The sequence below is a fragment of the Cottoperca gobio genome, chromosome 4 (assembly GCF_900634415.1).
Source record: "Cottoperca gobio chromosome 4, fCotGob3.1, whole genome shotgun sequence".
NCBI lineage: Eukaryota > Metazoa > Chordata > Actinopteri > Perciformes > Bovichtidae > Cottoperca > Cottoperca gobio.
In genome coordinates, this window is record NC_041358.1 from 22971264 (window position 1) to 22996300 (window position 25037).

The 25037-nt window shown below is 44.3% G+C and overlaps 1 pseudogene; it reads right to left on the reverse strand.

The window, feature by feature from the left end:
• Positions 1-1172: 1172 nt before the first annotated feature.
• LOC115007360 (trichohyalin-like) lies at positions 1173-25037 on the reverse strand (annotated as a pseudogene).

Genomic DNA, 25037 nt, shown 5'->3' on the forward strand with positions numbered 1-25037 from the left:
ATGTAGACAATGTAAAAACTGTAAATGTGTGATTGCGTTATCTGAAATATGATTATTTTTTCAGCTTTTTATATTTGATTTCGCTCCCCAAGGCCACCATATAGCTGAGACCAAGGTGCACACACACACACACACACACACACACACATACAGGACTCTATTGGTTTTTGGGAAAGCTTTGCCGCTGTAAGGCAGGAGATGAAATGTCTTATTAGCGAGCGAATGAGAACCAGGCGGGCCTGAGCTGAGCCAGGTCCTCTATTAACCTGTCCTTCCAGGGGAGAGTCTCGTAAACAAGGCCATGATGGCAGGAAGTGCTGGGGAAGCTGGGTAGGAGGTGGAGGGAGACAGGGGTCGGTGTGGAGGAGGGGGGGGGGGGAGGGCACATCAGGACAGCACTTGTCCCTTCAAAGGAAAGAGGAGAGAGCATTGATCTGTGTGATCCCTCTGATGTGGAGGACACAATCACAAAAAGGGACTAACGCATAGAGACGCTCCGGATGACAAGCTGTCATATTCTTTTAAGTCTCCACGTTGGGAGATGTATTGTTTGTGGGAGTGAAGATGAATCTATCCCATTAGCCTGTGGCTAGGACTTTTTAGGTCCAATAAAAATCACTCGAACAAACCTGTGATTGATTTCGAGCGAGTTGAAATGGCAGCGTGGTAGTTCTGCCCGTCTATTGCTCGATGTAACACTTCCATCTCGGATTGCTTTTCCCTCTAATATGCCAGCACACACACATGCACACACACACACAATCCTTTCTTGAAAATGCACCGTAGCCTTAAGGAAGAGGGTTAAACTGGGACACAGAGAGAGAAGGGGGACATTTTAGTGTACATGGTTTGAGTTGACTGACAATGGCAAAAACAAACACATACTAAACAAACAGGCATGTAAATATCGTCAAAGGATTTTGTTTCTTGTGCGGTACTTTAGATAAATAGAACAAACATGGCAGAGCACAGTCATTTGGATGGAGTGGAAATACAGTGAGGCTGGAGAAAAATGAGGACATTGATAGAGATCAATCTCCTCTCTTCTCTCTCCTCCTCTCCTCTCTTCTCCTCTCCTCTCTCCTCCTCTCCTCTCCTCCTCTCCTCTCCTCTCTCCTCTCCTCTCTCCTCTCCTCTCCTCCTCTCTTCTACTCTCTCCTCTCTCCTCTCTCCTCTCTCCTCTCCTCTCTCCTCTCCTCCTCTCTTCTACTCTCTTCTCTCTCCTCCTCTCCTCTCTTCTCTTCTCCTCCTCTCCTCTCTCCTCTCCTCCTCTCCTCCTCCTCTCCTCTCCTCTCTCCTCTCCTCCTCTCCTCTCTTCTCTCTCCTCTCCTCCTCTCTCCTACTCCTCTCTCTCCTCCTCTCCTCTCCTCCTCTCCTCTCCTCCTCTCCTCTCCTCTCTCCTCTCCTCCTCTCCTCCTCTCCTCTCCTCTCCTCTCCTCCTCTCTCCTACTCTCTTCTCTCTCCTCTCTCTCCTCTCCTCTCCTCTCCTCTCTCCTCTCCTACTCTCTTCTCTCTCCTCCTCTCTTCTCTTCTCTTCTCCTCCTCTCCTTTCTCCTCTCCTCCTCTCTCCTCCTCTCCTCTCCTCTCTCCTCTCTTCTCCTCCTCTCCTCTCTCCTCTCATACTCTCATACTCTCTTCTCTCTCCTCCTTTCCTCTCTTCTCCTCTCTTCTCCTCTCTTCTCCTCTCCTCTCCTCTCTTCTCCTCTCTTCACCTCTCCTCTCCTCCTCTCCTCCTCTCCTCCTCTCCTCTCTTCTCCTCTCCTCCTCTCCTCTCTTCTCTTCTCCTCTCTCCTCTCCTCTCATCCTCTCCTCCTCTCCTCCTCTCGTCTCCTCTCCTCTATTCTCCTCTATTCTCCTCTCTTCTCCTCTCTTCTCCTCTCCTCTCCTCCTCTCTTTTCCTCTCTTCTCCTCCTCTCCTCTCTCCTCCTCTCCTCTCATCTCCTCTCATCTCCTCTCTTCTCCTCTCCTCCTCTCCTCTCTTCTCCTCTCTTCTCCTCCTCTCCTCTCTCCTCCTCTATTCTCCTCCTCTCCTCTCTTCGCTCTCTTCTTCTCCTCCTCTCCTCTCTCCTCCTCTCCTCTCTCCTCTCATCTCCTCTCTCCTCCTCTCCTCCTCTCCTCTCTTCTCCTCTCTTCTCCTCTCTTCTCCTCTCTCCTCTCATCCTCTCCTCCTCTCCTCCTCCCCTCGTCTCCTCTCCTCTATTCTCCTCTATTCACTTCTCCTCTCTTCTCCTCTCCTCTCCTCCTCTCCTCTTCTCCTCCTCTCTTCTCCTCTCCTCCTCTCCTCCTCTCCTCCTCCTCTCCTCTCCTCTCTCTATTCTCCTCTCTTCTCCTCTCTTCTTCCTCTCTTCTCCTCTATTCTCCTCTCTTCTCCTCTCCTCCTCCTCTCTCTCTCTTCTCCTCCTCTCCTCTCTTCTCTCTCATCCTCTCTTCCTATCCTCCTCGCCTCCTCTCCTCCTCCTCCTCTCTTCTCCTCTCTTCTCCTCTCTTCTCCTCCTCTCCTAAACTCCTCCTCTCCTCCTCTCCTCTCCTCTCCTTTTCTCTCTCTCCTCTCCTCTCTCCTCCTCTCGTCTCCTCCTCTCGTCTCGTCTCCTCTATTCTCCTCTCCTCTCTTCTCCTCTCTTCTCCTCTCTCCTCTCCTCTCTCTCTCCTCTCCTCCTCTCCTCCTCTCGTCTCCTCTCTTCTATTCTCCTCTATTCTCCTCTCTTTTCCTCCTCTCCTCTCGTCTCCTCTCTCCTCTCTCTCTTCTCCTCCCTCTCCTCTCTTCTCCTCTCCTCTCTCCTCCTCTCCTCCTCTTCTCTCTCCTCCTCTCCTCTCCTCTCCTCTCCTTTCTTCTCCTCTCTTCTCCTCTCTTCTCCTCTCCTCCTCTCCTCTCCTCTCATCTCCTCTCTCCTCCTCATCTCCTCTCTTCCTCCTCTCCTCCTCTCTCCTCCTCTCCTCCTCTCCTCTCCTTTTCTTCTCTCTCCTCTCCTCTCTTCTCCTCCTCTCCTCCACTCCTCCTCTCCTCTCTCTCCTCTCCTCTCCTCTCCTCTCCTCCTCTCCTCTCCTCTCCTCTCCTCCCCTCTCCTCTCCTCTCCTCTCCTCTCGCCCCCGCAGCCTCCTGAGCACAGCTGTCTACATGGCAGGGCTGTTTTCACTGACAGGCTGTGAGAGCCATGAAACAGGAGGGCACCAGGGACCTGGGCCACCTCGACAACATGCGCCCCCACAATCTGCTGTTCACAGTGTACCCCAACCCTCTCCCTGTCTCTCTGCCTCCCTCCCTCCCTCCCTTCTTCTTTCTCCCTCTCTCCACACTAACAATCTCCTTCACTATTTCAAATATTTCATCCCTCAGGCTCTCTCTCGCTCCCTCCTGCACAGTGTTTTCAGATTTTCTGTTTGTGCCTGTCATTTTCTCTCCCTAATACTTCCTCCTTCTTTGTGTCCTCCAGTGGCCCTCTCATACTGTCACATCTGCATGTTTTTTGCTGCTTGGCTGTCATGTCCCATGTTTTCGTCTCAGCCACACATCATTTCTCACAAACAGAGACATGAAAGGAGGGAGTGGGGAAAATGAAACAGAGAAAACAGAGAGTCCGGGCTGAATCGGAGGAGGTTAAGAAAGCATGTGGAATGTAAGGGAGGCAGGGTGAATAAACCAACAACAAACAATTTCTTATTTTGACTGGCTGCACAGCGCAATTGCAAGGCTGTCTGGGATTTAATAAGCACGTCTTTGGCATTAGGAGTCTGCTTGTTTTCCTTGGTGCCGAGGCAGAGGCACTGCGTGGTTTCCCCCATTTTCAGCTCCAGACGGGGGAAGGAGAGAACACGGCCAAGGGCTATGGGAGGAGAGTGTATCTCTTTCTCTCTCGCTGTCTCCCCTGGCTGGGTGGAGCTTAACCAGGGGGTTTAGCCGTAGGGTAGGTGCTGGAGCCGAGGTAGTGATGGGGACAAGCTCCTCTGGAAAGCCCTAGAGGGAGACAGCTTCTTTACAGTAAATAAACAGCCTACTTTCCCTGCATGGAGCATCTCCTCCCTTTATGCATCTCAAACCCTCAAGGACAGTTTCACATCACTGTAGCCCCCTCTCCTCCCTACAGTTCTCGCTTTCATTGTCCCTTTCTCTGATATACTTTTCTTTTCCTTCCTCCCATTCTCTGTCACGACACACTCATGCGAACATTGTCACCCCACACACCAACTCAACCAAAACCCTCTCTTAACACATCAGATCAAAGAGGATGAAAATGTGATCTTTGTAATTTCATTTTTTCCCCCGGTCCTGGCCCACACTATTGTGAAGTGGGGTTTTTTTTTATCTGCCTTTCTTTTCAGGGAGAGACAAATAACAATGAACAATGTGGGATCTGTCGCATTCTTCCCATGGGAGAAGTCTTCTAATGGCATCTTCTATCAGGGATGGAGAGGAAAGAAGAGAAGAAGAGAGGAACACCCCCACTGTGCAAACTAAATGTAACAGTATTGTGGTATTAGAGTTGCTTTGTATTTACTTTATGAGGATGTCATTCTCTAATACACTTTGCAATACTAAAAATCAGTGTAGGCTATAATATCAGCCTACTAACGATCACATTTTTATTGCTTCATAACATATTTCTGTTTGATGCGTCACTGTGTTATTCTGAAGGGTTCACTGTATGTCAGCCCCTCGGCTCGTCCTTCAGAACTTGTCTAAATCCGACCACATGTGACAAGTCGTCAACTGCAGCAGTATGAAAGTGAGATTGAAGGTCAAAGACGGTTTTCTCACATCTTCCGTGAGCAGCCTCGCTTTCACCCCATACAAATAACACATCTGATTAGCTCTCCGCTCAGTCCACCCACGTAGGCAGCGTGCAGAGTATATACTGTGCACACGCTGCATGCTTCTAGCTGATGCTTTGAGTGCTACATGCGATACTGATTCACATGGGGCCTTTGCTCCTCCTCCCTCTCTCTGCTTCTCATAGACCTGTCACTGCTTGACTCTCACTGCTCGGCACAGTGGGATTGACCCACTTCTTACACTGGTGGGCCCAAGTGAGGGCCCACAGGAGAGTCAGAACACACACACACACACGCGCACATATGCACACATCACATTATACATGACTGAGTACATATGATAACATTAGCTGATGAATAAAACATATCATTACTGGTAACTTATGATTCGATCGATGAAGTATAGCATCTGCAGCTCAAAGACAGGGATTTTAATCCTAATGCACATATAAACACACACATATGCTTGGAGTCAGGTTAAAGGATACATTCAGGTAACAAGATCCAGCCAGTTATTGGGAAAACACCAACGTCTGAAGCTGTATTGGTTAAAAAAGAAATGTTTTGACCAACTTTTCTGTTTGAATTACCCCACTCATCCATTATCTTAATGACACAAAGGTCTGGCTGTATGAGATTAGGACAGGACAAGAGACAAACTATTTCCTGTCCAGCATCAGACTGCAGTATTCATCCTCTCTATCACATGATCTCCCACTCCTATGCAAAGACCAAAGGGATGTCGGCGCACCGTACAAATGCTTGCACAAACACACACACGTGTACGCTGACCTGCAGGCATGCATAGGAAGCTCCAAGGTTACCTCCAGCGCTGATCCATGTGAAGAGACTGATATCTGGACAGCGTCTTTGATGTCAAAAGGATGAGAGCATTCTGAAAGCATAGAAGAACACAAAGGCAGCGGTCAGATCTACACAGGAGGATATTTGAGCCTTACAGTGCCCTCTGGTTTAACTTATTCATCAGAGGTCTGCACAAGGAATTCACAAAGACATAGACAGTGTGATTCAAAGGAGGAATGGTGTTGTCAGGGGGTGTGATTTTTCTTGGATCAAAAGAAATGTACATATGGCATACACATGGTGGTGTCTCACACAAGTTATGCTGTCTCAGTGGCAGGCAACTTTAGATCTCCCTTTCTGCTCCTGGTTACTTAAATAGCTTTAATGTGATCGTTCACTAAGTGGAGATTTAGAATCATTCAAGTTTGAAGGGTTGCATCACTCAAACTTTATTCATTTATTAAGTATTTACATCAAGGTTAGCTTGCTAATACAATTTAATAATGGGAATATTACACATTATATTTCACGCCAATTTACCTTAAATTAAGCTTCTGTTAAGTTAGTTGAATTAGTTCATTATTTTGCCTCTCTTATCCTAAACTGCATGAGCACTACTTACTCTAAAACACCTCCTTTAACTGTTATCTTTTAAGTTATGTGATTTGCCGTACTTCTGCTTGCACTACAGATGTTTTTTATAGCAACCCATTAACACCTTACAAAAGACTTTACGAGCGAAAACATTTCTTAAGTTTGAAAGGTGCAGCCCAATTTAGTAATATCACCGGTTTGAAAATAGCTTGTTTAGAACTTCACATGCAAACTTTAATGTAGAAATAAATTGGTGAGACTCAAATCCTATGTGTGAAGCCATTGAGATGAGGCATTGAAGGGTTAAAGGCAAAACCAGCACAGAAAGCAGTTAATTAATAAATGCAGGTGCGCATTTTTGAGTGCAGACTTTCTCTTTTTAGGTTCAGGTTCACTGTTAATGATCTGTCATTTTTCAATATTTATCGCAAATTCAATATTCCCTGCAAGAAATAGGCATATCATTTACATCTTGTCACTATCTGAGTGTAATTAGAACTTTTTGGAGGAAACGTGGCCTGCTGTGTGTGTCTATGCAGGATAGCAGGCTGGTGCATGGATGAATAGGGATGCTTAGAGAGAGGTCAGAATAAAAACACATTGCCTGGCTTGCCGGCAGCACATCATGCCTGTCGAAATAGAAATCCCTGCAGCTTTTCTCAGCGTGACTTATAATTAGTATGTGGAAGCGAAACCTCTTTGCTGTTCCTATATCTTGTGAGTGAAGGATACAGCTTCGGCTCAACATGCTAATGACAAAGACAGGGATGAGAGAGAGGAGAAGTGCACTGGTGGAAAGGAATGTATTGGGTGAAGTACAATTAATGACAGAATTGTACCTAATTACCATTTATTCTTCTGCGCCACTATTTCTGATATAGTATATATTTTACGATTTCATGATAGTATATGATATGATGCAGATCTACACATCCAGTATTATACAAAGTATCTCAAATTGGCTCATGTATTCGCTAGTGATGAAAACATAATAATACAATATTCCCTAACACTCAAAGGCCACATTCTGCACAATGAGTACTTTTTAGAATATATAATAATATGTCTCTACTTTAATTTAAAGGGGACATATTATCCTCATTTTTTTGGGTTTCCACTAAAAACATGTTTACATGTTCAAAACAACACATTATGTTTCCTCATGTCCGTCTGAGTATAGCTACAGGACCTCTTTTGTATCATTTTAGCGCCTGCCTCTTTAAAGCCCCACTCACGGGAAAAGCACAGTCTGATATGATTCGCTGGCGATAAAAATATGGCGCAAAGGTAGTTGTCAAGCCGGCGTGGAGATACTGAGATGGGGGGCAGTATATTGTAATGAGCAGGGGTGGGGGGAAATCTCATGTTTTCTGACCTTTGCTGCAAACAAAACACTGACTGTGTTGTCTTATAGTTTGTGGGTTGGTCGGCACTCCAGATACCCAAATGTACAAGCACTGAAAAGGTGTGTTTTTTATAGTATGTAACATTTTTAATTCAGTACTTATACTTGTAATGGTGTATTTTGAGCCTATGGTATTTCTCCTTTTACTTAAGTATCTGAGTACTTTTTCCACCACTGGAGAAGGAGCTGAGGAGTGGGAGGAATGGAGGACACAGGAAATGGAGTGAGAAACACAGGGCATTGATAAAACAATAATGACTTCCACTAATTGTGTTTCCTATGGCCAATGTGAGTGTGGTGACATTTCAGTTCTGTGTTTGTCGGTCAAAGGATGAGCTAATTAATATGGTAATTTAGCCCCAACGCCTCCAGTGACAGCCACACCCCCTCGTTAGCAGCCACAAGGACAAGGGTCGGATGCTCCGGGAGCAAGAGAGAGAGAGAGAGAGAGAGAGAGAGAGAGAGAGAGAGAGAGAGAGAGAGAGAACTAGAGAGTTTTTTTTTACGGCTTTGCCTTCTCAGCAGCCCCGGAGTCACACGACGCTGTCTCTGTAACGGGAACAAGTGATTATTTCTGAAAAATGGGGAACTTTGTCAAAACGTATCCCTCCCACACACCATCTCTCTTTCTCTCTCTCTCTCTCTCTCTCTCCTCGGCTCTCTTTCACACACACACACACACACACACAAGCACAAGTTCTCTCAAACACACGCACACACACACACGCACACACAACTTTCATGTTGAGCATGCGTAGGCACACACATACGTTGGTGGGTATAAACATACACAGCTGTGCAAATATGCAAACACACACTTAGAGGAAATGTGTAAGAGCAGTGCACACACACACACTCACACACACACACACACACACACACACACACACACACACACACACACACACACACACACACACACACACACACACACTGAAACTCTGAGGCATGTTGTTTGATTGATCCCATCAAGCGAAGGGCATCTCTGCCTGTGAGGAGTCATGTGGCATTCAGCATCATTCTGCCAGCAAATGAAGCCTCAGTGATGAGGGATCAGAGGGCACACACTCCAACGGAGGTGCGTTCACATCTTAAAGACATTATAGAAACTTCACAAAGCAAAGAATATATGCCATAGCTGCACTGAACCTGCTGCAGGATATAATGAAGACGTTGTCTTTACTTGTACTAATACCGCAATGTAGGAATATTCCTTTGCAAGTAACATTCATTCATTCGAAACCCTGCTTAACTATAGAAGCATTAGAAGCTAAATGTAATCCAGTGGTTCCCTCGAGGTCTGCCCATGTCCAAAATGTTGTTTGTTTTTTGTGAAATGTCAAATACATGTAGGTTGTTTCTCATTAAATAATTGCTGCCATTTAGACAAACATTCAATTTGCTTGTTCTCCAACAAGCTCTCAAACTTCACTTCTTGATGTGGAGTTTTCCTGTGTCACTTTGTGTAACCTGCGGTCTGCATGCTGCCAAACAAACACTCTCTAACACAAACAAAAGGACACGCACTGGAAATTTGAGGAAGAGCATAAATGTTTGCATGCTTTACCTTCCAAACAAACCTCATTGTGATGCAGTTTGTCCATTTAGAAATGTTGACTTAAAAGTTTGTTTTGGAAACTTGTTTTCACCGACATGTTTCACACAGATGTGTTTATGTTTCTGATTCCTTCCATATACGTTTCTCTGTTGTGTCCCTATCTCTCCTAAGTGTGGAGAGTTTTAATATTCTTATTCTACTACTAATGACTCTGTCCTTAACATTCTCAGTGACTTGCAAAGCTGTGCACATACACGCTCAGCACCAAACCGCAGAAGTTAGCTTTTATTTCCACTGCCCCCAAATGCCCAGAAAATATGCTACGGGTATTATAAAAGCTTATAATCAATTAAAAGCATTATGACATGTGTCACCGTTGTATTTTTTGTCCTTCTAATTCAAAAGTTCCAATCAAATCCTGCGTAAAATATTGTTATTATTCATACAAAACAACTGCAGACAGAACATCTGAAATGTTTTTAAATGTTTCTAATCAGGTTAATATATATATTATAATATTAAAATAAACTCGTATCTTGTAACATTTTGTAAATGATCATTTAATTGAAGAGTGAAGTCTAAAATACAAAGAACCTAAACAGGAGAGCAGTCTGTGTCTCAGTGGCCATTTTAATGAGCAAACTCCTTCTTCTACCACCCACATCATTCCTCTTTGCCTCCCCTCAGCACTCCCACCCTATCCAACACACGATCAAACACACACAAACAAACATTTGCCCGGGTCATTAATTAAAAGCACAAACAATTTGCGGATGCCTGTTTCTCCAGCTTCTCCAGAGGAAGCTTTTTTTTCTTTCCTCCATTTCTGAAGGAATGTTCTCTTGAGCTGAGCCTTCTTGTTAATGTAAATAATTTACCTTTACCTTTATCCTGATGGAATCTTAATTGTGCCTCTCCGGCTCGCCTTGCAGCAATTCATCAACGTCCTCCTTGACCAGAAAAAGATGCGCTGCCATGTCGTTGGGAGAATCCAGCACTTTGGAGCACTTTGAAACAAAGTAAGAGGAAGCACAGACAATGAGAGGCACACACACACTCTGGTCTGGATTAATGACAACTCTCCACCAATTAAATGAGTGTTTTCATCTGATGCTGCCGGTCATCTATTGTCTCTGGATATTGATCTTTATTTTCGATGGAGCAAACACAACAGAGAACAATAAGAGCATTACGGGCTGGGGCCATGTTAGCTCAAGAACATTTGGAGCATTATTGGCGAATCCATTCATTCCAGTGCAAGATGTTCATTATACTGTGAGACAGATGAGCTGCGTGCACATATTGGCCTGGAAGCCATTCACAGTGCAAGAGACTGGCTGTGTACATGTGTGTGTGTGTGTGTCTGCTTATTTTAGTGTGTGCAACGGGAGGATCAGAAGGGTGGAGGGGAAGAGGGGGAGGGGGCGACTCTTTATTTTTCATTCTTGGCATATCAGCCTTGGAGGGCCTCGTGGTGCAGTAAAAAGCCATGCATCTCAGTCACGTGATACGCAGAGTGTAATTGCTAGCCTCTCGGCTCAAAATGAAAGCAGAGTTTGTCCATTTCTCAACATGTACGGCTAAAAACGAGACCACAAAAACCCACCACTTCCCTTAGCGAGAAATGTCCCAGCACTCCCACAGCCTGCGCTCTTTACCAGAAGAAGCAGCAGCAGCTGACAAAGCAACAGTGGCTGAGTATGCGTGTGCATGTATATGCACAGGCAGGGCCTATGCTGGTCTCTGCTGAATTATCTGTGCCTAATTATGTTGTGCTGTGAAGTCACAAGGCAATTATTTGCCCTTTCACAGCTTTAGAACATACTCAGAAAGAGAAGTACAAGAGAGGCATAATGTTAGCATAGTTTATGCACATAGATGTGCTGTCACAGCTACACAAACACACCACAAGTGTACCATTTCATTCATAGTTGTGATTTTAGAGGAAGAAGAAAATGTAATAGCCCTACTGACATTCTGCTCAAGAGTGGATCTAAAATATCGACTTCCACTGAGAACCCCTGACAATTTTGGATTGTGTTGTAAAGGCATTAACTTGTCTTCTGCTGCACACACATCAGTTCAATATGCCCTGACTGAAAGAAAGAAATATGAAAGAAAGAGCTGACAATAAAGCGATGAAGTGAGAGGGCAATTGTGTGTGTGTGTGTGTGTGTGTGTGTGTGTGTGTGTGTGTGTGTGTGTGTGTGTGTGTGTGTGTGTGTGTGTGCATGTGAGAGAGAGAGAGAGAGAGGAGTAAGTGTGCATCTGGGGGACAGGTGACATACTGTGTGTGTCCTGGTGATGAAGGGTCAGCTGAGGGTCACAGTGATCCAGTTACACTCACCTTTTCTCTCCATTGATCACTCGGATTCCTCTGATACACTGCTGTTTCTATATTGACATCTAACCATACAGACGAATGCTGGAAGGCATACAGTCTTCCAGTGTCTGAGCTCTTTATTGAGCCGTGTGAGAGACGCTAATGACCAGGATAGCTCTCAGCTTTTCTCTTCTACCTATTTTGACCTCTGTTCACATCTCACGTATGATCGCTAGCGGCCACGATGTCATCAAGACCTCATGTCTGTCTTTCACTATTTTTTATCAATACTCACTTCTGTCTTTCTCCAATTTGCCTTTCTCTTCTCCTTCTCATTCCTACAATAGTGTATATCTCCCTGGCTGTCTCTCTGCCCCTCCTTCTTCCTTACACACCTGCTCAGGGACCCAGCCCTGTGCCTCCCAGCCCGGGCACGGTTTAGAACAGAAGGCCCCTGTGTTTTTTGATAATCATCACATAGCTTGCATGCCTGTTCCTCTTCCCTCTCTCTCTCTCTCTCTCTCTCTCTCTCTCTCTGTGTTCTCTTTCTCCTCCCCTGTGCCCCGCCTGCCAGCTTACCTCAGCCAAGCCTATAACCACCCCCATCTCCGCCCCCCAGCTCCCTCCCCCTCGCTGCATCTGCCCTGCCATACATCAGCCTTCTGACAGGCTCACTCAGCACCCACAATGCCTTAGTCTCATTCTTTTCACCTTTCGTCATCAGTTTCATCATTTGCAGCTGTCAACTGCAAAACAGACATCTAGTATGAGTGTTCTTTCCAGGAAATGAGAACAAACAAGTGATAAAGGGATAGGTCGCCAACTATGGCTCTAGTTCTGTCCAAAGGCAAATAAGAACACTATAATAAACAAGTTATAATGTATAAGCTTTACGTTACCCCTGCAAGGCTCGTTGTTTTCCTCTGTTTTCAGTCTTTATGCCAAGCTAAGCTAACCAGCTGCTGACTGTAGCTTTATGTTTAGAAGACAAACATAAGAGGGATATTTATCTTCTTCCCACTAACTCCATGCAGGAAAGCAATAAAACTGTATTTCTTTCTTTCTCTCTGCTACTTACCTAAGTGTTTCCACCTCCTAACACTGACACTCTTTTTCCTCTGCCCCTCCCACCCCTCCCACCGTGCCCGCCGTGTCTTGGTGCAGGTGTTCCTATTGCCGGAGGGTGAAAAGCAAAGAAGCAAAGAAGAGGCAGAGCTTCGCCTCATTCAGCTATTGAGCTAATGGATCCTCATTCACCACCCACACTGCTTATTAGGCCTGCTTTAAATAACCGTAAAAAGAAACAGAGAAGCGGCAGTCGGTTCCCTCCCAAATGCTATTCACGGATCCCACACTGCATATTACTCCGACGACTACACGGGCAAGGATATCAGCTCTCGGTGTCATTATTTGATCAAGTGGTTCTCAGTCATGCAGTGGTCTATGTAGTTAGTACTTGAGGGAATGAACACCCTGGTGGGCCCCTCTAAGCATCTATTGTGTCTGTGTAAAGAAACCCCTATGGAACAGGGGGCCCCATTGTAGAAGAAATTGTTCATTTATTAATTCATGCTATCGGGTTGCCGGGTTTCATGTTTTACAAAAAGCGCCAGCAATAAGCAGATTGGTTATCAACACCAGCTGTCCAGACAAGACTCTCTCGATCCCCTCCTACTCTGCCCACAGTTCCTGGTGTCCCATCCTATCTGTGCTCTTATCTGTTTATCTTTCCCAATCTTTTTCCACCCCCCCACTTCTCCGTCCTGTGTACTGTGTTGCATTAAAGGTCTGGATCAGGCAGATGGACAGAGCCTTAGATCAATCAGAGAGATCAATACTTCCAGACTGGCTGAGACGATCTGTGCAGAGTGACGGACATCTGACGGCTCTGATCCGGGCCAGTCTGCACTAGTTTCCTTCTGGTCATGGATCGGCTTAGTTTAGCTTGGTTTGGTTTAAGTCCTGTCTGGTCTTGTTCAGGGCTGACATGTCAGGATTACAGTTGGAAATGTTATACAGTTTGTGAACAAATCCAGTTTCCAATTCTTAAATCAATATTTCAAAGAGAACTGACTGCTGCAGGCACACGGAAACATAATCTGATGTGTTTTCTTTCAATTCAATTCATATATTCTGCATGTTTCTGTTTTACATTTAGAAATAAGCAACACAATGATAGATGGCTGCATGGATCAGATGAATGCAAACACAATCACACGTTACCTTTTCTCTCTCTTCAGTCACAAGCCAGTTAAGTCAGAAGACAACTCGAAAGCTAAATGTCAAAAAGCTGCAGAGGGGGGTGTGAGGGGGGAACCACAGAGAATACCTGATTTCATTGCTATGCTCTTTGATTATACACAGGTCAAGTGGAAAGTCTATCTTCATCCTCTGAAAATAACCTTTTCCCTCAGAATAATGGGCACATACTGCATTTTGTAATTGCCTTGCACCACGAGGAAGGATCGCAGATGAATGAGGATACCGTTGCCACTTGACATCAACTCTGATATTCTCATTTTCTCTCCCGCTGAACACAAAGTTCAGACGAGGCTGAACAGGAGAACATGCTGACAAAAAGCAGACTGAATGTTGGCTTGCATCCCTCCCCACCTGCCTCACACCCCCACGTGCAGCACTGCTCCGTTCTAGGTCAGTATTCTGATGATAGACAGTGACAGAGCCGAGTTCCTGCCTTCACGGTTCCTGGCTGTCTTCCGGCTGCAGCGTCTGTTGTGTGTTTGATGTAGTCCAGGCTCACCGCCGACCCAGTCTCTGACGGTTGGCCGATGACACCAAACTCAGACAGAGCTGAAATCTGGAGGGCAGGAAGGAAGGAAGCACACTTCTAAGACAGTCAAGTCAGAAAGAAAAACAACAGCCAGTCATCACTCAGTCAGTGCTTATACCTCGTGACATAGTTCAAGGGGTTTTGCCAGGTTGTTTTGAAGCAAAAATGAGATAGAAATAAATGTGATGCCTTAGCCAAAATGTTTAAATAGTTCCTCCTTTTCAAAGAAAACTAAACTCTTGCTTGTTAGCATGCTAGCGGCATGACTCTCGAGAGAGCAGCGGTGGTCGGTCCAAAACTTTGATCCAGACTAAAGCGTTTCAAGAACTCTCAGACGGATGAACATGAACTGTGGTACAGATATTCAAAGGAAATGAATCCTTCTGATGCGAGTGATCCCTTGACTTTTCCTCTAGTGCCACCAGCGTGACAAAATGTTATCCTGTTAAATATTTAGCACTTTTTATGGATTTGATATAACCATTCGTAGTGCAATGATGTTGATGTTTGTGTTTGAGTGAAATGTTAGTGGGGGAATTAAATCATTTCGTAGGATGAATTGTAATAACTTTGGTTCTGACTTTTCTTCAGGTAAATTGTTTTATGCAAAACTAATAACATTCCCATCAGCTTCAACTGCACTCTGTGTTAAATGCTAATGTTAGCATATCGACGCGCTAAACTAAGATTGTGAGCATGCTAGCAGGTGTATTTTATTGCTAGTTTATATCAGTGCTGGAGTAACTCAATAAAGGCTATATATATATATATATATATACATGTATATATATATATATATATATATATATATATACACATGTATATACTTATTTCAGCAGTGTCTGATGAAGAAGCAATTCAAAAACTGTACTGTGAACTCGCACCATGCTACCTTTGGGTAGGCGTATTTTGCAATTTCTTTGATTTAATCAACTTACATGATGAAGATCATCGCTGCCAGTTTTACTACACTGATCAGACAGCAGATTCCACGAAATTGTCCCAGTTTTTAATGAAGACTAAGTGAGCATTAAATTGCCACGATCTGGGGCATTATGGGGAAAGTAATATTACAATAAGTGTAACAAATTACCACTCCCTAGGAGTAATGATATTATTTTGAAGTGAATAACAGGAAATTAGCATTAAATTATACTTTAGTGCTTGTAAAAAGCTTGAGAATCTACATAAATACTTATTGGCTATAGCTTCATATGCACTACATGAGAATCAATCTTCTCATTTAACTCAAAATGCACTAAATAAAATCCAACAATTACTAATGAGACTGTGATGTGTTGTACCTACAGCAGTGGTGGAAAGTCATTCCATTTACTCCTATAGCTACTTAAGTACAGTTTTTACTTACTCGTACTTTACTTATATGGCATTTATATGACAGCTATAAGTAGAGCTACTTTGGAGATCAAGGTTGGCATACAAAACGTTTGTACAGCATAAAAATATGATTTTAGATTCAAGGTCAACATTAAAGTAGTATAAGCTTTACTTTGACTCGCTACAACATGAAATCCTTCATACATTGTAATGTATAACCCTATAGCGTGACACTAACAGAGGTCAATCCGCTCCTGAATGAAAACTTTTGATAGTACATTTTCCTGATAGTATGTCTGTAGCTACTCAAGTGGTACTTTTACATAAATAAAATATGTTAACACTTCTTTTACCACTGAGCCACAGTATCATTCGTATAGGTGTAGTAATTATGCTTGACTGAGCTGGTGATACTGAGCAATTTCTACGTAACAAATGTCTTAATCTTTAAAAAGAATTCGGTCAAATTTCCAATGAAATTCCATGTGATACCTTTCCCCTAGATGAATGTGTTATTATTAAAAGATATACTGCACACTAAAAGGGACATATAAATACACTGTCAGCATGCACGTTTGTATTCTTAGAGCATTTAAATTCCCCCCTGGGCACTTCTAAAACTGCCATGTGAAGAGGGTTTGGCTGAAGGTCATGATGTGAGTCACAAAGCAAGAGCGGGCTCGTGTTTCCTACCAAGGGAGTCAGAGAGTGTTTCATGCTTCCTTGCTGGGACAGGAAGTGGAGGGGTAAACAGAGGGAATCCCACACGCTGACGAGGAAACTCCACAGTGCCGTCCTACACTCACCCCGCAGGGACTTTCTCCCCCCCCCCCTACACACACAGACAGACATACACGCGTGGATGCATTGCTACACACTTAAGTCCACATGTGCATGCACAGAGTCCCTGATGTCCTCAGTTTGAGACAATGGTTTTCCAATGCGGCGTCTGGCAGAGATAAGCAATTAAATTGCATTTGTTCTTGAAAGATTTCTGCTTTGTTCCATTCAGTAACTTCTGCTGGTTATGCAATTTCCAGGCTTCGCTTTAGAATGCACAGCATGAAGTGTGGTAATTCATGTGTGTGTTTATTGTGATGGCTTATGTCTCTTTGAGCATTACTGGGCACAGGACAAAAAAAGAGCTGCACGGGGAAAAAATAGAGCGACTCCGATATGCTTTGAACATGATCACCATGGTGATGCAATAATGTGCAATGTGCCCTTTCTAAAAATTTCAGAGGAATTAACCTAGTTTGTGAAATGTCATAGCCATTGCTCACCTTGGCGTAGCGCTTTCTCCCCTGTTAGCATGTGACCCTATTTCTCTTATCTGTGGCAGCCATGCAGGACCTCCGCTCGTCTGTTAATGTGGCTGCGCCAAATATGTGAGGTAGAATCTGGGTCTGAAGCTGAGCAATGCTGACGTGTGTGTATGTGTGTGAACGTGTGGTTGCCGTTTTGTTTTGACAACAGCGTAATACCGCGATCTGACTAATGGGAAAGTGATCCGGAGCCTTCTGAATATTTGATGTTAATGTAATAAGAAAGCCATAAAAGCTTTTCAGATCTCAATTCATCCAGTCATTGATTTAACCTGCAAATGTATAGACAGCCCCTTCCTGTTCCCCCCCCCCCCCCCCCCCCCCCCCCCCCCCTCCAGCTCAACACAGTGAATGTTATGCCCGTAAATCGCACGTACAAATCACAATGAGGATTTTTTTTTTTTCCACAATTTATATTCCAAGGGGCTTAACTATCTCATTTGAATTATTTACTTGTGTGCTGATATGGAGACTGGGGAGCAACTATTGATCTGAAAGATTTAGAGCCTGTTGGCTAAGCTAAATGGCAGCATGTGATGGTTAGTGGGAGCATTGGGAGGTCTGGTTATCTCTGCTTCATAAATATATGCATAGCAGAGTTATATAAATAGTCTACATCTATCTGTTTTCCATTTAAGTCAGTTTTCAAACTGGACTTATTCAAACAAACATTTCACGCTGACAAATGTTCATAAAAGAGGCCTCTTGAGCATTAACAAAGCTGTCACAACACATTTTATGATACATTTTTTCAACCCAAGCATCTTCATCAGAAGCTCTCTCCTGCTTTAGGTGTTGTGCAGAAGATGTAAAGGAGGGTCGCCACAAATGGCTTAAGGCCACTGACCCTAATACTGGCTCAGACTGTCACACTTCTGTGATGATGATGATGATGATGATGATGATGATCCAAGGAATGGTGCATGTGGGTCAATGAGTGCCTGCCAGGGCTGCTGCAGAGGGCGGGGAGGGGGCCAGGACGGAGTACAGGGATCAATACATAATATCTTACAAATTGAATTCGACCTGGATCGACCCAGAGGACGTCTTTGACCGGCTGAAAACTGTGGACGAGTGCACAGTAAATCCTACTGATCAGTACGGAGCGCACAGAGGAGGGGGTGGAAGGAGGATGGGGCGTCCACTCTCAGGGGTGTCTGCTCAGGGGAAGGAGGCGTGAAGAGTGGGGTTTAGAGGGCTGATGGAGACGAGAGAATATGGAGCAAGGGGTGGGGGGATGGAGAGAGGCGAAGAGATGGAGGTAGTGTCGGTTTATCACCTCCAGTCAGGGGGTCACTCACTTCTCACTGTCATTATCTTCAAGAGGCTTCACCCCCAATCTGTCTCTTTAATGGTAGGCTTGTTTGGACACAGTCAATTTTATAGTCTCATCTGGGCTCTTCAAATGTCTACTTATGTGTCTGTGAGTGTCCATGCATGTGTCTTAAGGTCAAACGGATACATATCGTTGTATTTCAAACTAGTTTTAAAGCATAAGATATACTCTCTGTCTGATGGAATTGGAGGGGAAAATGAATACAACTGTCATGTCTGTGAGAGACTAAAAAAAGCAAAGTGTAAAAATGACAATTCTGGGGTTTTTTTGCAGGGTAATGCAACTATTTATTGGCCGAGAATAGTTACAGTGGAGACTCCAGGAAGTGAGTCTGGTACAACCCCCTGTAAAGAGCCACAGTTTTGTTTTTACACTTTTTTTTCCCGTATGGATTGAACAAACACGATATAATGTGGTAATTAGTGAGCTTTAGAGGTGCTGAGAGGTGGATTACCTGCAGACTGAGCCAGGCTAGCTGTTTCCTCCCTGTCTCCAGTGTTTGTTGCTATGCTTAGATAACCGGCTGCTGGCTCCTGATACAGATCAGCCGTACACGTATGAGATCAATTATGGTATCAATCTTCTCTAACTAAAAAACTATTGCTTTAAACGTATGCACAGTGCACGGCCCATGTGTGTGATATACAGTATATATGTATACTTTTCTACATGTTTTTTTAATTAACTAACTAAACATAGCCTAAAGAATAAACATCTGGTCTCTTCTTCTCTGCAACAACGTGTCGTTTACTTGCATTATGGTTACAAGAACCCCTTTTGCAGCAGAAACACCTCTGTGCACTTTTTCTGAAACATTATGGAAAGTGATTTTCACAGGCGCAACCAACCTGATTTCACGCTATTATTATTCATCAAATTATCTTTCCCTCGTTCGTTACCGTTCCCTCGCTTTCATTTTTGTAAACGTCAGTTGCTTTTCAGAGAAACCAAAAAGGGAAGAGCCATAAACTTGATGTCTGCAGTGTCAAACACATTGTGTGACTGCTCACGAGCGAAGGCCGGGGTCAAAGTGAAAAACAATCTGTGCAGCGGAAAAGCTCTCAGTCAATTCTAACCCAGAAGGCCCTTTGGTATGGCTCGGCTCCGGTGACACGGGGGCTGATGTGTGGGTGTCGTTTACATGGGAGGCTCTGCATTCGGCCGTCCTGCTGAGGTTGAGGGCACATTTATTTGAATCTGTCTAATTGACATGTTGGGATCGATGGGGGAACAGAAAGCCTCTCTACAGAGTCCGCCAATACAGAGCCCGTCCCCTGGGCCCCGACACGCTGGGGCCCGTCACCATATCAGTCACAACCATAGCACTGAACCTAAAAGACACCTCACCCCCTCCTCACCTCAGTTAAACACACACACACACACACACACACACACACAGGCCGGCCCAGACACACATATACACACAGACAATCAAACACACAATCCCTATTGATCATCGCCCCCTGTTGTACCAGAGGCCCCACACTGTTTTGGGGGACGGAGGGGAGGGAGGGCAGCCTAGCAGGAGGGTCCTGGATGATCCACTGATCCCACCATGGACAATTGGATCACATTCAGTGGTATCTACTGGAGGGCTGGTGATGTGTCACTCAAAGCTCATTTGTTACTGGACACCACACCACTACACCATTAATGGGGAATACAAATGACAATTACTTGATTTACTGTTTGGCTGATAATAATAATAATAATAATAATAATAATAATAATAATAATAATAATAATAATAATAATAATTATTATTATTATTATTATTATTATTATTATTATTATTGTTATTATTCTTATTATTATTAAAAAATAAGAGCATTTTTTTAGGGTAAGAGAAAGATTATGGCTATGGTTAAATAATAAAAGAATATCGACAACATGACTTGTCTTTGAATGTGTTGTTGCATTTAGCTGGTCAGTCGGCTTCTCAGCACCCAGACTCCATAAGAAATGCAAATGTTATATTGAGTCTTGTTATATTAATTCATGTAACTGTTCAGTTATAGTTTATATCTCCTTGTGGGAAATGACATTTCAATCACCCACAGTTCCAGGACTTTAACTCTAATGAAGATACATCCATTCATTTGAATTCTATTTCAAATGTTCTGCCTAATCACATTTAAAAATATTGGAGCCAAGTAAGACTGCGTAGGAATTGTTAAACAGGATCTTCCAAGGTTGATAAAATCTCCCAAATACCCAGAAACAAAACTGAGCACGATGACCTCAGAGTGGCTGGCTCTCGCTTGTGTTTGGTTTACTGTAAACATACATAATACACACACACATATATATATATATATACATACACAAACATACAACATAAATGTTCCAAATGTGCATAATACTGTCTTTTGACTACCACTGGCCTAACAGATTGAGTCAAATGGTTCCAACAGAAGCACGATTTGGCAACACAACCGCTGACACCCCAGAATCCTACTTTCTGCCACAGACACAGATGTTTCAACGTATGGCTCTTCTGAGAGATTTACGATCATAAATCATAACCACTGACAGACATGGAATAACAATCCTGCGTTGTGGGTGAGTGTGTGTGTGTGTGTGTGTGTGTGTGTGTGTGTGTGTGTGTGTGTGTGTGTGGGAGGGGGGGTAGCTTAAAACCCACGAGGCACCAGCACCTGTCCCACTGCCTTTGAGAGTATTGTAGGAAAAGAGGGATGATTGAGAAGGGGTTTGTGTGGGGGGGGGGGGGGGGGGGCAAATCCGTCTGGATGATTATAGGGCCAAAAAAAAATCAGATGTTAGTCCGTAGGTGTGTGTGTAACTGGAGCCAAGCCTCCCATCATACAAACCACACAGGGTCAGTGTGGGTGTTGGTGGGCTCAGGGTTTACCCCAGCCCTCCCCTATATGCATGCATACACACCTCCTCTTAAGCCCCTTATCCTTATGCACGTGCCTCATTCACTAAAAGCACCCCCCACTCCACCAACACACAGACTCACACTTGTATCCCCTTCCCTACCCCCATTTAAAAGAGGTTTGTTGTCTATGGATTTAGCCTTGAGGGCCAAACAAAATCTGACCCCTTTTCTTAAAACCTCAATTCGCATATATGCAGCAGCAGCGTTAAGAAGCAACAGCTAATTACAAAGGATAAGGCCACGGCTAATGAGTGAGGGACTGTTGTGGAGAGAGAGCTGGATAAATCTGTATGGATGCCGAGTTTTTAATTAGGCGGCAGGGGGGGTGAAAGGCGAGGGGAAAGATGAGCCAGGCCACGAGGGAGTCGTTTTCTTGGCCCAGGACACTTTACTCTTTGACTGAAAACAAATCACATGATGCGTAGTCGGTGAAATGTTCCTGTTTTGTATACTCTCTTTCTTTAATTATATGATTTTTTGTATTTTTTGCAACAAGGACTGCTCACTCGAAATGGGTCAGCAGATTAATAGAAGAAAAACATGTTTAGTTAAGGGAAGAAACGTTACTTTCTAGGTAATACTTGCTATAAATAGTTTGGAAAAAGCTTTCCTGCAGAGACAGTTAAAGGAATTAGTTAACTGCTTCAGCCCTCAAGGCATCAAGGGCAATGACATACTCTATTTGAGCCATGACCTAAAAATTTGACAGCATGAGATGCGTGCTTCTGGCATTTTTTTTTCTCCATCGCTAATGCATGCATGCATGTATGCCCGCAGTCCTCCTCCATTTCTCAGTTTGCACCATCTTCAACACCCTTCCAGCTGGTGGTGATAATTGCTTTGTTTCGTCGTATTTCGTCCTCTGCAGACGCACAACTGATGTGATCGCCCCACATTCTCTCTGTTATTTTGGTAAACTCCTGTAGGCATCATGCATTCTGAGCCAGAATTGAGGAGCACAGATTTACTAAACCAGTGGTTGTGTAACTGTAAAGAATAAAACTGCACTTGTTTCACACACCAGTAAGCTGTAAAAGCCACACTGCTAGAGTTAAAATAATGTGCTGTAACCATACTGCTATCTGTGCATCAATCACACTTTTGATATAATGTTGTTATTATTATTGTTCATCCCGTCTGTGCTTTATTCAAATCATTGTTGTTGAAAGTGGTGAACATATGGGGATTTTCCAGTGCAATGATTTTGTTGAAAGGACAACACAAAATAAGTCAAATACTTATCGGGTCTATGATCATTTTTCTGTAGGCTCTCGAAACTTCCCTGTATCTTTGTTTGCTCTGCGTGTGTTCTGCAGCTGCTGCCTTTTAGTTGTAGCGTACTAGAAATGACGTCAAGACAGTGAGAAAGGCGAGTCTCTCTCCCACCCTGCTTCGGGTTTCAGTTTGTTACCATGGCAGCAGCTGCCACTTCCTGCCAGAGTGGGTCTTCCTGTGTTCATTCATTTTTGTCTGCACGCTCCAGAGGAGTTACGAAGCGCTGTGTTTACATTACCATATATGGGGTTTTATGAACAATGGGCACAGGGCTTCCCCCAAAATCAAATAAACACCATTAACAGTATCCACACACAGTCGGTACACATGTGCATGCACACGCCTCTACGCACACACGCACACACACACACACACACACACACACACACACACACGGCCCTGTGCCACGCTCCTTATCAGGCATTTGTAACTTCCCTCATTTGCACACAATTATCTCCACTTACAGTTAAATGGAATGTAAATGTGTATGCTACTTGACATGGGATTTCAAGGGACTGTGGAACAAAGAATAAAGCATAAAGCAGGTTAAGTTGGAGTCTGTTATTTGAGCTTAATGTTAATTATGCTGGGGCTTTTATACAGCATGAGAGCCACCTACTTTTCTGTTGCTAACAAGATATTGTACAACAAACAACCATTATCAGAGTCATTTTTCTGTCCCTCTTGCACTTGAGTCTGTCTCGCTTTTGAAGGAGGCTTGAAATTCACCTTTTCTCAGTGGAAACTATGTTAAGCCCACGCATACAACCGGTGTTTCCTCGTTACGTGCACAACAAGAAAGATGGGGAAAGACTGAGAGCCCTAAGGCTGTCAAACAGTGTTGTTTTGTGTTTTGTGTTTAGGAGCTGGGACTTTGGCTCCTTCAAAATAATCTCTGTCCTTTTCTTAACGCTGGCTACTGTCCCACATACTTTGGGCTGATTAGCAGGATCCCTGCCCTGCCTGGCGTCTCGGAGGGAGGGGTAGACAAGATCACGCACAGCTCGGCTCTGCTCCCGGCTGGAGAAAGGCCAACTCATTTACATTCATCACGCAAAGCTACATGCACTCTGTCTGTATCCATGACCTCAGCTGTTTCAGCACACTGTAAAGATATTCCATAACTCACAGCGCCACATTCACTTATGGGGGGCCAAGGGTGGATGGATGGAAGGGGTAGCTGAATAAGTGGGGCGAGAGGAATGGAGGAAGTGAACAAGGATGGCAGGGAGGGCGATGCAAAAATGTATTTATCTTGCACTCCTTCTTTAACTCCATCTCTCCCTCCCTCCTGCCCTCACGCCCTGTCTACTCTGGCTGCTGTGGATACCTGTTGGAGGGCTTCCAAACCACTGGCCTGCCCTTTTCATTGAGTTCTCAGCAGAAGGAATCACATTGTTTGTACAAGAAGAATGGTCAGCACCTCGCAGCAACACTACACCTCTCACAATTAGCACAGACACAGGCCTAATGAGGCAACAAGCCTGAGTATCTACTGTAGGTAAGGCTGCAAGGCGTCTTCTAGTCTGATTACCAGTTACGTGTCTCCTGCAGCGTGACGTTGGGTTGCGTTTCACTGCGTGTTTTTCAAGCCCCTACTGCCTAAAGGCACTATCCACGTTGATATGGAGGACTTGTGCTTTCAGCCTCAGCCTCTGGAGACTCCAAACGGTGCCATGTTATAGATGAGACCAGGTTTTCACTTCATTTTAATGTTGGACTGTCCCGGCCATTTCTGGATCAACAGCCCTGCCATACCAGGCTGTACGGTACTGTATATTATATATTGGACAGGTTTGATGTTTGCTGTTTCAGGACTCTTTTGTGCAATGTGTCATGTGCAGACAGCACACACATAGGTCACTTCTTACTCTATTCCTTTTATATCATTCAGCCAACGATCATTTTCATGCAAAGCTTTGAGGTTGTAAAACACACAACATGCAAAGATTGTGAATTTTTGATATGGTATCTATGTAAATCAGGAGAGTGTATTCATACAAGAGATGCAGAAAGAGCGAGAGATAACTAGGATGAGGTGAAGGAAGCTCAGCCAATTTCACCCCCACAGCTGCTAAAGGTCACTGGAGCAACTGCTGAAACGTACCTGATCTTTTTCTCAGAGGAAAGAAGGAGAGAGAGAGAGGGGGGGGGAGAGAGAGAGAGAGAGAGAGAGAGAGAGAGAGAGAGAGAGAGAGAGAGAGAGAGATAGAGAGAGAGAGAGAGAGGAGAGGTGAGAGAGAGAGAGAGAGAGGTAGAGAGAGAGATGGGGGGGGGGGCTCAGATAGAGATCGAAGATAGAAGATCCTTCTCTCTCTCGCTCTCCGCTCTCTCTCTCTCTCTCTCTCTCTCTCTCTCTTCTCTCTCTCTCTCTCTCTCTCTCTCTCTCTCTCCCTCTCTCTCTCTCCCTCTACTCTGCTCTCCTCTATCTCTCTTCTCATCTTTCTTCTCTTTTTTTTTCTCTCTCTCTCTCTCTCTCTCGCTCTCTCTCTCTCTCTCCCTCTCTCTCTCTCTCTCTCTCTCTCTCTCTCTCGTCTCTTTTTTCTCCTCTCTCTCTACTCTCTCTCTCTTCTCTCTCTCTCTCTCTCTCCCTCTCTCTCTCTCTCTCTCTCTCTCTCT